This window comes from Carcharhinus amblyrhynchos, unplaced genomic scaffold (assembly GCF_965287045.1).
Source record: "Carcharhinus amblyrhynchos unplaced genomic scaffold, sCarAmb.v2.hapA scaffold_41, whole genome shotgun sequence".
Classification (NCBI taxonomy): domain Eukaryota; kingdom Metazoa; phylum Chordata; class Chondrichthyes; order Carcharhiniformes; family Carcharhinidae; genus Carcharhinus; species Carcharhinus amblyrhynchos.
The window spans coordinates 4,439,439-4,454,030 of record NW_027649782.1 but is presented as its reverse complement, the minus strand read 5'-3'; the positions used below and the strand labels follow the sequence as shown (position 1 = coordinate 4,454,030).

The 14,592-nt window shown below is 46.3% G+C and overlaps 1 protein-coding gene across 1 annotated transcript in view; it reads right to left on the bottom strand.

Annotated features, from left to right (window-relative positions):
* The window catches only part of LOC145335785 (proproteinase E-like), a 110,747-nt gene extending 104,194 nt beyond the window's left edge, over window positions 1-6,553 (bottom strand). Inside the window, exon 1 of the mRNA XM_080181515.1 lies at window positions 6,463-6,553. The gene's annotated coding sequence lies outside the window, so the exon portion shown is untranslated. The remainder of the gene's footprint in view (window positions 1-6,462) is intronic.
* Window positions 6,554-14,592: the final 8,039 nt, after the last annotated feature.

The following is a 14,592-nucleotide window of genomic DNA, read 5'->3' as shown; positions in this document are numbered from 1 at the left end:
TCGATGGGTTGAATCACTTCCTTCTGCACTGTAGGAATTCTATGATTCTGGGTGCTCAGAGCTCACGGGTCTCTGTTATCTAAGGCTCAATATCAGGTGCATGTCCAGTCTGCTCAATCGGGTACAAGAATCATTCCCCTCCCCACACCCAGAACAAACATCTGGGGCTGTTGCCTATAATGCCTGTGTTGTTTTGGTGTTATTGACGTTGTTAGGTAGAGTAATGGAAACACAGCATAGTCAAACTCATAGAATGAATACAGTAGTTACACTATTACTCCCACAAGAACTTTTTCAGAAATACTTGTCTAATATCTTCCATTTAAAGTTCGGATTACACAGTAGTCTGATGTTTGCCAGTGCTCCTTATCACTGAATGCTAGTCTTTCAGGAACTCAAGAAGGGGTTGAAAACCTTTCTTAGTAAACACTTTAATAACACGCTGTCGAATTTCACACTGTCTTTGTTCACTTTCCATAAAATATAAATAGATGCGGATGTTGGCCTGGAGCTAAGCACATTCTCAGCCTTCTCCAGTGAGGAACAAAATTCAGATATTACAGAGGGTAAAAGAGTAGGAACAGGAGGAGACCCATCAGCCCATCAACCTATCCTCTGGAGTCTGCACATTCTCCCCGTGTCTGCATGGGTTTCCTCCGGCTGTTCAGCCTTCCTCATGATGTGGAGGTGCCGGCGTTGGACTGGGTAAACACAGTAAGAAGTCTGACAACACCGGGTTTAAGTCCAACCGATTTATTTGATAGTAAACTCACAAGCTTTCGGGGTTAACCTCTTCGTGAATGGAGAGTTCTGGCCTCAGACAGAGTACATAACAGCACAGACAGTTTACAGATTACTGATTAGAATGCCAATCTTTACACCTAACCTGCTATTCAAGTCTTAAAGTGGCCAACAATGTGAGTGGAAGGTGCACTGATCACAGGTTGTGTATTGTCTCCAGACATTACAGTAGGGAGGTTTTGCAAACCTCACAACTTTCCTCCCACAGTCCAAAGATGTGCAGGTTAGGTGGATTGGCTGTGCTAAATTGCCCCTTAGTGTTGGGGCACTTGTTACAGTAAATGCATGGTGTTATGGGGATAGAGCCTGGGTCGGATGGTTGCTGGTGCAGACTTGATGGGCCGAATGACCTCCTCCTGCACCGTAGGCATCCTATGATTCTAGGGACACTGTTATGCCATTTAAGAAGATCGTGGCTAACCTAACCTTGGCTTTATCTTAGTTTCCCTGCCTGTCCTCCATAATCCTTGACTCCTAACTCTGAATCAATAATCTGTCCAAATCAACCTTGTAAATATTCAATGACCCAGTCTCCACTGCTCTCTGTGGAAGAGAACTCCAAACAGAGCCCTCTGAGAGAGCGAATTCCTCCTCACCTCTGTGTTAAATGGGAGATCCCTTATTTTTAGGTTGTGTTTCACTGGTTCTAGATTAGTTCCTCCCCCGGCTCCCTGCCCCCCACCACCCTGCTGGAGGGATAGATATTCTCTCAGCGTTCATCCTGTCAGGTCCCCCCAGAATCCTACACATTTCAATATGATCCCCTCTAATCTCCAATGGGTTTAGACCCAACCTGCTCAACCTTTCCTCATAAGACAACCTCTTTCCTCCAGGATACAACCCAGTGGATCTACTCTGAACTGCCACCTCCCTCCTATTTGCCACCTCCTTTATCCGTCCTCCCCACTCACTGTTTCTCTCGTTCACCACTCCCCCCCCCCCCCCCACCAACCGTCCCATTCTCGGCCTCGCCCACTCACAGTCCCTCTCCCATTCGTCTCTTCCCTCTCGTTCACACCCTCCTCCACACTCCATCTCTCTCTCCCACTCACTGACTCATTCACCACTTCAGTTCCCGCCCCCACCCCCATCTTGTTACTTTCCTCCCCACCACTTCTGACTACCAGCCCTTCCACTCGCCAACTCTCCCCCTCTCCCGCTGGCCCGTTTTTGCCCTCGTTGGAACCATCCACCCTGGTTGCTCAGTCCACCCATAACCGTATCATCATAATTCCTCCTGGTTTCCCATTCGGTGTCTGGACGAAGTTGTTGAAAATGGGTTGTGATTGACAAATGCTGCGCTTCTGGGCAAAGAAAAGGCTCAGTTTACCTGCTCAAGGCACCTGCATGTCTGAATATCAGAATCAAAAGCCAGATCTCTTTAGCTATTCCAAGCTCAGACACCCCGGTGTTGACACAGTCAGCGTTTAGCACTGGAAGGTGATATCGCTGATATCAGTACTTGCTACTCGGTCAGTTCATGGAGTGTGAGCAACACTAGTAAGGCATCACTTCTTGTCAATCCCTAATGATCTCCCAGAGTTAACCATGTGATGTGGGGCAGGAGCCAAATGTAGGCCAGAGTGGGTAAGGGTGACAGGTTCTTTACCCTGAAGGGCATCAGGGAATGAGTGTGTTTTATATGACAAAGATGCAACAGCTTCTATAGTCATTTATTTTCTAGTGAGAGTAGAGTGAAAAAAATCCTTTACATATTTAATTGGTTGCATGATAGCTTTAAGAGCCGGTCACATGATTCAATGGTGATGTCGTTGGAGTGTTTCACAGGCTCCTGTTTAGTTTCAGTTCCTACTCTGTACAATCAACAAATAAACCTTGTTAAAAAGTTAAAGTTTATTTATTAATCACAAGCAGGCTTACATTAACACAGCAATGAAGTTACTGTGAAAATCCCCTAGTCACCACCTGTCCCTGTTTGGGTACACTGAGGGAGAATTTAGCCAATCCACTAAACCAGCAGGTCTTTCGGACTGTGGGAGGAAACCGGAGCACCCGGAGGAAACCCATGCTGACACGGGGAGAACATGCGGACTCCACACAGACAGAGACCCAAACTAAGAATCGAACATGGGTGCCCGACACTGTGAGGCAGCGGTGCTAACCATTCTGCCACCGTGCCGCGCCCCGTATTGTTGTCATTTTGAATCTACGTGTACAAATCACATCTTTTTCTTTCTGGTTAAACCCCGAATATAGTTGGGATGTTACAGGATCTCTGCATTGTCAGCCATGCACTATAAGGGCAAGGCTGCTACACTGGCATATTGCGGTCACTGGATCGAACCTGAATAACATACCGTCTCCAGATGCTGGACATAAGGGTTTTGCCAAGAGAATTAATTAAAAGATTTGAGTGAGGAAACACTGGATAAGCCCACGCTGACACATGACAAATCTTTTCAGCAGCGAGAGATTCCCGTAATTCCCACAACGGAACATTATAATCAACAACGCAATCAACCAGCCTCTACCTAACCAGAAAGACTCAGGACAGAGTTAATTATAATGTGTGGGGTCAAGCGACAAATAAGGATGAAGATGAGGAAATTTGAGACCAAAATAAGTTAAGCTAAATACCTTGGGAGGAATTTTCCCATCTGGCCTGCTCACAGGAATTGTAGCAGATGGGACATGAACCATGTAAAGGTTTGTTGACCTCGGATGGGATTTTCCAACCTTGGAGCAAGCGCGGATGGATAATCCTGCCCGTTGTTTATAAGAAGAATGTCCTTTATCTAATAAAGTAATAAAGTTTAACACAGTAATTCAACAGGACAGCAAGAACATAAATTACTATGAAAACAGGAGCGCGTGTGAAACAGGTCTTGCTTACAGGATGCTCTCTCACAGACTGAAAAGCACTCCACATATGCACTTACTCCAGATCTAAAAATAACGAGATCTAAGCATTTAATTTCATTTTGATACTTTCATAGAGTTTGTATCCCAATGACCATAGAACCATAGAAATTTACAGCTCAGAAACAGGCCTTTTGGTCCTTCTTGTCTGTTGCTGAACCATTTTTCTGCCTAGTCCCACTGACCTGCACCTGAACCCTATCCCTCCACACCTCTCTCATCCATGAACCCGTCCAAGTTTATCTTAAATGTTAAAAGTGACCCCGCATTTATCCGGCAGCTCATTCCACACTCTGTGCGAAGAAGCCCCCCCCCGCCCCCTCAGTAATATTCTCTTTAAACTTTTCCCCCTTCACCCTTAACCCATGTCCTCTAACATGACATATCTCAAAACATTCCCGTTTCCCAGCCTCCCCTGACAGGTCATAAAGACTCCAAATGTTGGGAGACTCTTGAGCCCTGATTCACTGTCTGTGGGGATGCTGGTGAGGGCTAAAGATTCGGCAAAATCTGGAAGCCATGAATCTCGCCAACGAGATCGTGACTTCCAGCTTTCGCCACCCAATTGCCGGCGACATCATCAGATTCACCTCATTATAATATATTTGAAATTATTTACATCTACTTAAAGAGCACCCCCCCCACACCAATTATTGACCCCTTTCCATCCAAGACATGAACCTGAGATGAGGATCTACACCCCCCCCCCCAATCCCACCACAGGTGATATAAAGGTGAATAGAGCCCCCCAGGGGAGAGGGACATGAGTAAGCAGGGGCTTGTCAATACCTCCCGGCAAGGTTGGCACTGCCAAGTTGGAACCATGCCCATGCCAACCTGGCCATGTCAGCCTGTGCCAGGGAACAATGCTGGGGCGGGCCAGTGGGAGCCTCATTGGTGGGGAGAAGAGGGGGTTGTGAGGTCAGGGATTCATTTAAATGTGGCAGCGGGCAGGGGTGGACGTGGTAAATGGGGGTGCTGACTAACAATGGATTTTGGTGGGATGAGGGGTGCAGGCCCTGAGTGCTTGTGGGGGGGTGGGTGGGTGGGATCTGATGTCTTTGGGAAAGGGGGGGTGCTGCTGGCACCGACTGTTGGGGGTTGGGGGGGGTATGGTGATTGCTGGCTCTGATTGGGAGGAGCAGGAGGTGAATTCTACATTCTATGGGACTTAATAGAATTGAGGGTTATAGGTAAGCCTTGTAGGTAGGGATATCATCGGCACAACTTGTGGGCCGAAGGGCCTGTTTGTGCTGTAGTTTTTCTATATGTTCTGTGAATCTATTCACAGGGTGGGGGGGAGAGCCCCCTGAGACCTTGCTGGTGGTGTGAGGGAGGAGGTTACTTTTTTGCTTTGATCGGCTTGTCCTTTATACATAGCGCCCAGATCTCGGTGCAGCCAGGCTTTGCCAATGTATTGAATGCGGCCCACCCACCCCCCCCCCTGCGCCACACACACACCTCCCCACCCCCATGTGGCAGAGTGAAACTTACCCAGCTGTTTTTTTGTGACAGGGAGAGAAATATGCCAATTTTCTCCCCGGAACCAATATTCTGCCATTTTACGGTAAGATTTCCCCTGATAACTTTGCTTCTCTCTCCACGGATCATAGAAGCACAGAATCCCTACAGTGCAGAAGGAGGCTATTCGGCCCTTAGAGAGTGCACTGACCCACCCAGGCCCCATCTCCATAACCTCACGTATTTACCCTGCCAATCCTCCTGACACTAAGAGTCAACGTAACACGGCCAATCCACCTAATCTTTGAACAGTGAGAGGAAACCGGAGTGCCCCGTGCTTGCGTGGGTTTTCTCCGGGTGCTCCGGTTTCCTCCCATGTCCCAAAAACGTACTTTTGAGGTTGATTGGTGTCAATAAATTGTCCCAGAGTTGGATCTCCCTTAATCTGGCGCACGTATAATTCCCTAAATTTGTACCCCCTTTATTGCGGAGTCCATTAGAGGTAGACAAAATCATCGACGATCGATGAAAGACTTGAATAAGGCACTCACTGAGTGTTAAGATGGGCGGCGCAGGCTTGTAGGGCCAAAGGGCCTGTTTCCTGTGCTGTGCTGTTCTTTGCTCTTTGTTTTTGTACCCGGAGGAAGCCCACGCAGACACGGGGAGAATGTGCAGGCTCCACACCGACAGTGACCCGAGGCTGGAATTGAATTTGAACGCTGCCAGACTTGTTGCGTTTATCCAGCCCGCTCTGCTTTCATCTCCCATAACTACGCTGTTCTCCTTAAGGAAAGAGGTAGCAACGTTTGGGCTGGAGAATATGGCATGTGGGTAACCTTCTTTAACCAATCAATAGCAAGACCGGCGCTCCCCGCCATGTCACGGGAGATCGAACCACTGCTGGGTTTAAATCCCCTCTGTCGGCTCGCAGCCCGGCTGAGAAGCTATGAAGCAGGCTGTCTCTGCTCAAGCTGACCGAGGCCGAGAGCCAGGCTGTTTGTATTTCAGAAATCTAGAGGGGGCCTGCAGGTGCAAAAGATATATTTTCCTGCACGAATTTTGTCATGGGAAGTCACCCTGAAAATTTCACATTCTGCTTTCAACCAGCTGGTAACTGTCACTGTCTGTAACTCCAACAGCTGCTTGGACTATAACAGCCCGGGTAAATCCCCTCGCACCAACTCTGTACACTTACTAGGATCGTGTTTGAAGATTATGCCATGACATTAATCCTCTTGTGTTTCTGTAGGTGTATTTTACCAGAAGCATCACTCATTTCTTTTTCCTCGCCAATACGGAGAAGATTGATTAGTCACTTACTGACACTCTGTTGATCCGACCTTCTTCTGGTTCTGGTATGTTTGTTTTTCTAGTTCGGGCTACATAGTTCTTGCCCCTTTTCTCTTTCTTCAGGGTCACTTCCACATGAAGTATCAAGCAGCTGCAACTCACTTCAGGCACCAAGGACATCTTATTGTGTCGAAAATTTCTGCCTCTGCATTAGCTCTGCGTATTGTGAAACCTGCTCCAGCCTGGTGTGCCCAGCTACAAGAACACCAAAACTTACTGCCTCTCTGCATTTAACAAGGATGGTAAAGGAAAGTAAACTCCAGGAACTGGGTTTAATCGGTAGCACAGTGGGTTAGCACTGCTGCCTCACAGCTCCAGGGACCTGGGTTCGATTCCCGGTTTGGGTCACTGCGTGACCACTGTGTGGTGTTTGCACATTCTCCCCGTGTCTGTGTGGGTTTCCTCCAGATGCTCCAGTTTCCTCCCACAGTCCAAAGTTAGAGTTAGGTGGATTGGCCATGCTAAAGTTGTCCCTTGGTGTCCCAGGATGCGTAGGTTAGAGGGATTAGCAGGTAAAGTACAGGGATAGGGCCTGGGTGGGATTGTTGTCGGTGCAGACTCGATGGGCCGAATGGCCTCTTTCTGCACTGTAGGGTTTCTATGGTTAACTCTGGGAATTACAATACACTGCATTGCAATCAGCTTCCTTCTTTGTTACCCAGGTGGCACCAGCACAGTCAGACTTGTGCTAGAATTAATGCTCTGTAAGATCAGAACACGGAATTTGAAACCAATTGCACGGCCTTCGTAAGTTCATAAGATATTGGAGCAGAATTCGGCCATTCGGCCTATCGAGTCTGCTCTGCCATTCGATCATGGTTGATATGCTCTTCATCCCCATTTTCCCGTCTTCTCTCCACAACCCTTCATCCCATTACCAATTAAAAATCCTTCTAACTCGTCCTTAAATTTACTCACTGTCCCAGCATCCACTGCACTTTGGGGCAGCAAATTCCACAACCCTTTGGGAGAAATAGTTTCTCCTCAACTCTGCTTTAAATTTGTTACCAGTTATCGGGAAAAAGGTACAAAAGTTGGAGATCATGTACCAATTGGCTCAAGAACGGCTTCTTTCCTGCTGCTGTCAGACTTTTGGATGGACTTACCTTGCACTAAGTTGATCTTGCTCTACGCCTTAGCTATGACCGTAACGCTGCACTCTGCACTGTCTCCTTTCCTTCTCTGTGAATGGTATGTTTTATCTGTATAGAGCAAGAAACAATACTTTTCACTGTATACTAATACATGTGACAATAATAAGTCAAATCAAATCAAATCAAATGAAGTAATTTCTCCTCATCTCCATCCTAAATGATTGACCCGTGAGTAATTATTATTATTATGTTCCAATATTCCATGAGCCCTTATCTTGCTTATTAACCTCTCGGGCAACGCTTTAAGCCTTTTGAAAATGCAGATATACTACATCTACTGGTTCCCCTTTATCTAACCTGATAGTTACATCATCAAAAAGCTCCGATAGAGTTATCAAACGCAATTTCCCTTTCATAAACCACAATCCAAAGATGTGCGGGTTAGGTTGATAGGCTATGGTGAATTGACCCCAGTGTCAGGGGATTAGCAGGCGGCTACAGGAATGGGACCTGGGTGGGATTGTGGTTGGTGCAGACTTGATGGGCCAAATGGCCTCCATCTGCACTGTAGGGATTCTATGATTCTATGACTCAATGTTGAACTTGTTGATTTTCTAACTGTATTGTTGAAACTTCCTTAATAACAACCTCCAGTATTTTCCCAACCACTCATGTTAGACTAATTGCTCTGCAGTACCTGTGTTCCCTTTCCTTCCTAGAGGTAGAGAGATTCTTCCCTCTTAGAAAGAACAGCAGGACTAGAGGGCACAGCCTCAAGATAAAGTTGGGGGGGGTGGTGCAGTTTAGATCAGAGTTGAGGAGGAACTTCTTCACTCAAAGGGTGGTGAATCTCTGGAATTCTCTGCCCATTGAAGTGGTGGAGGCTACCTCGCTAAATATATTTAAGTCACAGGTAGATAGGTTTCTGATAGACAGGGGAATTAAGGGTTATGGGGAGAAAGTGGGACTGATCCATTTCAGATCAGCCATGGTCTTATTGAATGGCGGGGCAGGCTCGAAGGGCTAGATGGCCTACTCCTGCTCCTATTTCTTATGTTCTTATGTTCTCCTCTCTTAATCAGTGGCATTACATTTGATAATTCCCAATCCACTGCAACCATTCTAAAACCTGGAGAATTTTGAAAGATCACAACCGTTCGATCCATGCTCTCTGCAGCTATCTCTACTCAAACCTGGGATATAGGCAGTTTTCTGACTAGTGGAGTTCCACAGGGATCTGTGCCAGGACTCCAATTGTTCACATTACATATTAATGATTTGGACGAGGGAACTAAATATATTGCCTACAAATTTGCACGTGATACCAAATTGGGTGGGAGGGTGAGCTGTGAGGAGGATGTGGAGATGTTTCAGTGTGATTTGGACAGGCTGAGTGTGTGAGCAGCTGCTGTATAATGTGGGTAAATGTGAGGTTATCCACTTTGGTAGCGATAATAGGAATTACTTGAATGGGTGTAAATTGAGAGGTGGATACTTGGTGTCCTCGTGCATCAGTCGCTGAAAGTAAGAGCGCAGGTACAGCAGGCAGTAAAGAAGGCAAATGGTACGTTGGCCTTCATAGCGAGAGGATTTGAGTATAGGAATCGGGCTTTTTTGCAGGAGTTGTATAGGGCGTTGGTGAGGCCACACCTGGACTATCATGTGTAGTTTTGGTGTGCTTATCTGAGGAAGGATGTCTTGCCTTAGAGGGAGAACAGCACAGCTTTACCAGGCTGATTCCTGAGACGGCAGGTCTGTCATATGGGGAGAGACTAAGTCGGTTAGGATTATATTCACTGGAGTTTAGAAGAGTGAGAGGGGAATCTCATAGAAACTTACAAAATTCCAACAGAGTTAGACAGGGTAGATTCAGAAAGAATGTTCCCAATGATGGGGGAAGTCCAGAACTAGGGGGTCAGAGTTTGATGATAAGGGGTAAACCTTTTAGAACTGAGGTGAGGAGAAATTCCTTCACCCAGAGGATGGTGAATGTGTGGAATTCACTATCACAGAATGTAATTGAGGCCAAAACATTGTCTGATTTCAAGAAGAAATTAGATATAGCTCTTGGGTCTAAAGAGATTAAGGGATATGAAGGGAAGGGGGGGGATCAGGATATTCAATTTGATAATTAGCCACGATCATAGTGAATGGCAGAGCAGGATCAAAGGGCTGAATGGCCTACTCCTGCTTCTAGTTTCTATGTTTCTATTAAGCGTAGGGATTTTTTTGGTTTCAGTCCTGTTATTTTCTTTAGTATTTTTCCCTTGTTGTGGGAAATTACCACTTTGGAGTCAGACTGGGGGTGCAACAATACAGTTTTATTTATCGTGGAGAAAAGGCACTGGCATTCTGCAGTACAGGACAGCTACCTTCTCTCAATGATACAATAGGAGCGGTTTTTTATAGACCTTTCAGATGATGGAAAGACCGGACATTAGCCATTGAACACATCGTTATAGTTGGGTAGGATCGATAGCTTAACACATCGTCACAGCCAGACATATACAGACATTGGCATTTAACATTGCATTCTATTTCATAGAATGGATACATTTCCTCTATCAGTGACTATCAATGACTTAGTTTCAATCTATACATACAGTAATTGGTTTTCCTGCATTTATGTATTCCCGTTCCCATTTATGGCTAATCTCCTTATTTTCCTAGGTCTGCCCTTACCTTAAATGTGCCTCAAGCTCTCTGCTGGCTTCCTGCAGTATCTGAATCCTGCATGTTTAACTTTAAGTAACTATCTGTCCTGCATGTTTTTAGTTTCAAGTAGCTGCCTGCACTAAAAGTCAGTGCCTGCTTAATGTCTCTCTCCCAGGTAACCTTTTTATGTATCAGGTGATTTTTTCCCACCACACCCTACGAATACTAATTACTTTAGATTTTCTTTCTCTTGGCTCAAAAAATACATTTTTTGGTATGTTTTTCTGTCTTCCACTGTGTAGGTGAACGCAAAATATTTGTTTCATATCTCTGCCCTTGTATGGTACCCGATTATAACTTCTGTTGGTTCAGCCTCTAAGGGACCCAGGTTTACTTTAGCCACTTTCCTTTTTAAACACTTGTGCAAGTTCTTACAACCTGACAGCTGTTTCTAATACAGAACTTGAAGGCCACTGAAAAAGAAAAGACCAGCTGTCAAAGCTTTTCGTCCTGCACTCAACAGGACGCACCGTAAGAATACCAACCGTGGCGGAAACAACAATTTGTACTGCATGAGAAGAGAGTGCTGATTGGTTGGCAAGTGGACTCTGATTGATAGAGATATTGTAATGAGGATTACAGCAGGGAACAGTTAACTGCCAAGCTTTTGTTCAAATTCAAACCAGGCAGGTCAACTCTGCGAGAGACAATATACAACGCTTGCAAGTTAGAGACAGTGTACTCTAAATGTTTATCCAATTCATCAATATCTAATGTCCTTCAGCACAGGAGCATTGTTGTTCCACCCAGTCTTGATCAAAGTACTCCGTTATATTTCTTGCTAGTTTAGAACATAGAACATAGAACACTACAGCACAAACAGGCCCTTCGGCCCACAAGTTGCACCAATCACATCCATACCTTCCAGGCCATAGAACTATCTGTAACTCCCAATCCCATTAAATCCCATGTACTCATCCAGAAGTCTCTTAAAAGACCCCAGCGAGTTCACCTCTACCACCACCGATGGCAGCCAATTCCACTCACTCACCACCCTCTGAGTGAAAAACTTACGCCTAACATCTCCTCTGTACCTGCTCTCCAGCACCTTAAACCTGTGTCCTCTCGTAGCGACCATTTCAGCCCTGGGAAATAGCCTCCGAGAATCCACCCTATCAATTCCTCTCAACACTTTATAAACCTCTGTCAGGTCGCCTCTCATCCTTCGTCTCTCCAGGGAGAAGAGACCTAGCTCCCTCAACCTATCTTCATAAGGCATGCCTCCCAATCCAGGCAACATCCTTGTAAATCTCCTCTGCACCCTCTCAATAGCTTCCACATCCATCCTGTAGTGAGGTGACCAGAACTGCGCACAGTACTCCATATATTCTATATTTCCTCCTTTTTGTCAACTCTGTCAACAGTAACATCACTATTCTTCACAACAGCCTCTTCCATTAATTTAGTGATATCCATAGCTTCTTTAGTCAACTATGAATTGGGTGGCATAGTGGCACAGTGGTCAACACTGCTGCCTCACAGTGCCAAGGACCCAGGTTAGATTCCTGGCTTGGGTCAATGTGTGTGTGGATTCTGCACATTCTCCCCATGTCTGCCTGGGTTTCCTCTGGGTGCTTCAGTTTCCTCCCACAGTCTGAAAGAAGTGCTGGTTAGGCGCATTGACCATGCTAAATTGTCCCTCAGCGTACCCGAACAGGCACTGGAGTGCAGCAACTGGAGGATTTTCACGGTAACTCCACTGCAGTGTTAATGTAAGCCTACTTGTGACACTAACAAGTAAACTTTAAGCTAATATTTTGTTGTTACTTTTGGTTCTATCTATCTACAATCAAAAGCGAGTGAGAGGCAATGTACTGTAAATGTTTATCCAATGCATCAATATCTAATGTCCTTCAGGGTAGGAGGGTTGTTTTTCTTACCCAATCTGACTTCCATGTGACTCCAGTCCCACACCAATGTGGATAACCATTAGCTGCCTCTAACCTAACAAGCCATTCAGTTGTAGCAACTGGTTCAATAAGGCAGCCCAGCGCCACCCTCCCAGGGAAACATCCAGCTACGCCACTTGCATCCCGAGAATTAATAAATGAACAGGCAATTCTGCACCCCCCCCACCACCGATTTCAACAACAGCTCACATTTATATAGCGCCTTTGTACAGTGCCAAATATCCCAACGTGCCTCAACGCGGTGTGAGGAAGAAGAAGGAGGGAGAGAGCTGGGAGGGTGGACATATGTTCAATAAGGAGAGATGGAGGGATTTAGGGAGTTAATTCCAGAGATTGTGGTTGAGGCAGCTGATGTGGTGGTGGTGGTGGGGGGTGGGGGTGGGGGGCGAAGAGAGACAGGTTAAAGACAAAGCTGGGGTCAGGCAAGTGGAGGGGTTGTTAAGGAGGTGAGGGAGGGGAGGTGTGGGGGGGCGGATATGGGAGAGAGGAGCAAATCCACCCAGAGGTTAAAGGATAATGAAAAAGTGGCCCGAATCGGATGAGCCTGTTTGGTCGACGCAAGTGCCAATGAACAGAAACTGCAGTCTCTCAAAACGGAGGCCATTAGATTGAATGGGATTGGGGGTTACAGGCAGGCCTGGTAGGTATGGATATGATCGGCACAACTTGTGGGCCGAAGGGCCTGTTTGTGCTGTAGTGTTCCATGTTCTAAGTGGACCTGATGAAGAGTCAGGGAGCAGTCTTGGAGTAACCGAAACATTCACTCTGCATTTTCCTTCGCTCAATTTTAATTTCACCTTGATTAAAAGCTACAAAACTCACAAGAATGCTTTTTTTTCAGCAAAACCTCATCAACATCTAACCATTCCACGCCGAGTAGCATGAAATAAACTGCTTCTTTAATAAATGCTGGCAAACAGCAGAGCTTTTCATGCGCTGATGCACAGTTCCCTATCAAAAAGAACATTAAGTTCTAAATCAATAATCCTGAAATGAACTCAAAGATGAGATAGCTTTATGCAAACAAACAAAGCACTGAATATGTCAAACAGGTTGAGCCAAAACAATGAGTGAAGTGCCGATTATTCGTTTTGACGTGTTTACTCCAACGCTGTCATGGTTGACCACCCAATTTCCACCCTCTGCAAACGTGCCACTGTTGAGGCTCTGCTGCCTTCATCCCACACTGAGCTCCAGTAAACCATTGCCTTGTGTTCGCTGACCTCCATGGCCTCCAACTACCTTCCGAGATCTTGGAATTCCCCCGACGCTGGCGTCTGTGCACCCTGGAATTTTCACCTCTTCGAACTTGACGGTAAAGCTGCCCAGGCCCAATGTTCTGAAATTCCTCCCCTAAAGGTGGAACAAAATGAGCTCCCCCCCCCCATGGGGAGTTTGGTGGTGAGGGAGACACTTAAGCAGATGGAAGTCTGTAGGCTCCGGCACACGCTTAAGTCCATGGCAGGAGCCCAACCCATCACGCAAACCAGCCTCCCATCCATTGACTCTGTCTACACTTCCCGCTGTCTCGGCAAAATTAAGGACCCCACGCACCCCGGACATTCTCTCTTCCACCTTCTTCTATCGGGAAAAAGATACAAAAGTCTGAGGTCACATACCAACTGACTCAAGAACAACATCTTCCCTGCTGCCATCAGACTTTTGAATGGACCTACCCTGCATTAAGTTGATCTTTCTCTACACCCTAGCTATGACTGTAACACTAGATTCGGCACTTGCTCCTCTCCTTCTCTATGAATGGTATGCTTTGTCTGTATAGCGCGCAAGAAACAATACTTTTCACTGTATACTAATAATAGATCAAATCAAATCAGATCACAGACAGGGATGGAGAAGAATATGAACCTGGGATGCCGGAACGTGGCTTGACATTTCTCCATTGGACATAGAACAAAGCACAAAGAAAGTCACAGAGCGGGTCTTGTGGCCCTCCAAGCTGGCAGCGACTAAGCTGCCCATCTGAATTGTAACCCCCTCCCCTTCCGGGGACCATCTCCCTCTATTCCCTTCCCATTCAGGTATCTGTCTAGCTGCCCCTTAAAAGTCACTATTGTATCTCCTTCCACCACCTACCCACTACCCTCAGTGTAGATAAACACGCCTCCTACATCTCCTCTAAACCTTGCCTCTTGCAGCTTAAACCCATGCCCCCTAATAATTGCCTCAAATTTCGTGGAGGATTGACAGGTGCTCACTTCTCGATTCCAGCCCAACCACGCTGTTGCTGACAGCTCGGATGTCCTCCTCTCTGGACAGCTTCAGCACCCCCTCCTCAAAGGGGCGAGGACCCGGAGGTCAGGCTCATAAGAACATAAGAACATAAGAAATAGGAGCAGGAGTAGGCCATCTGGCCCTTCGAG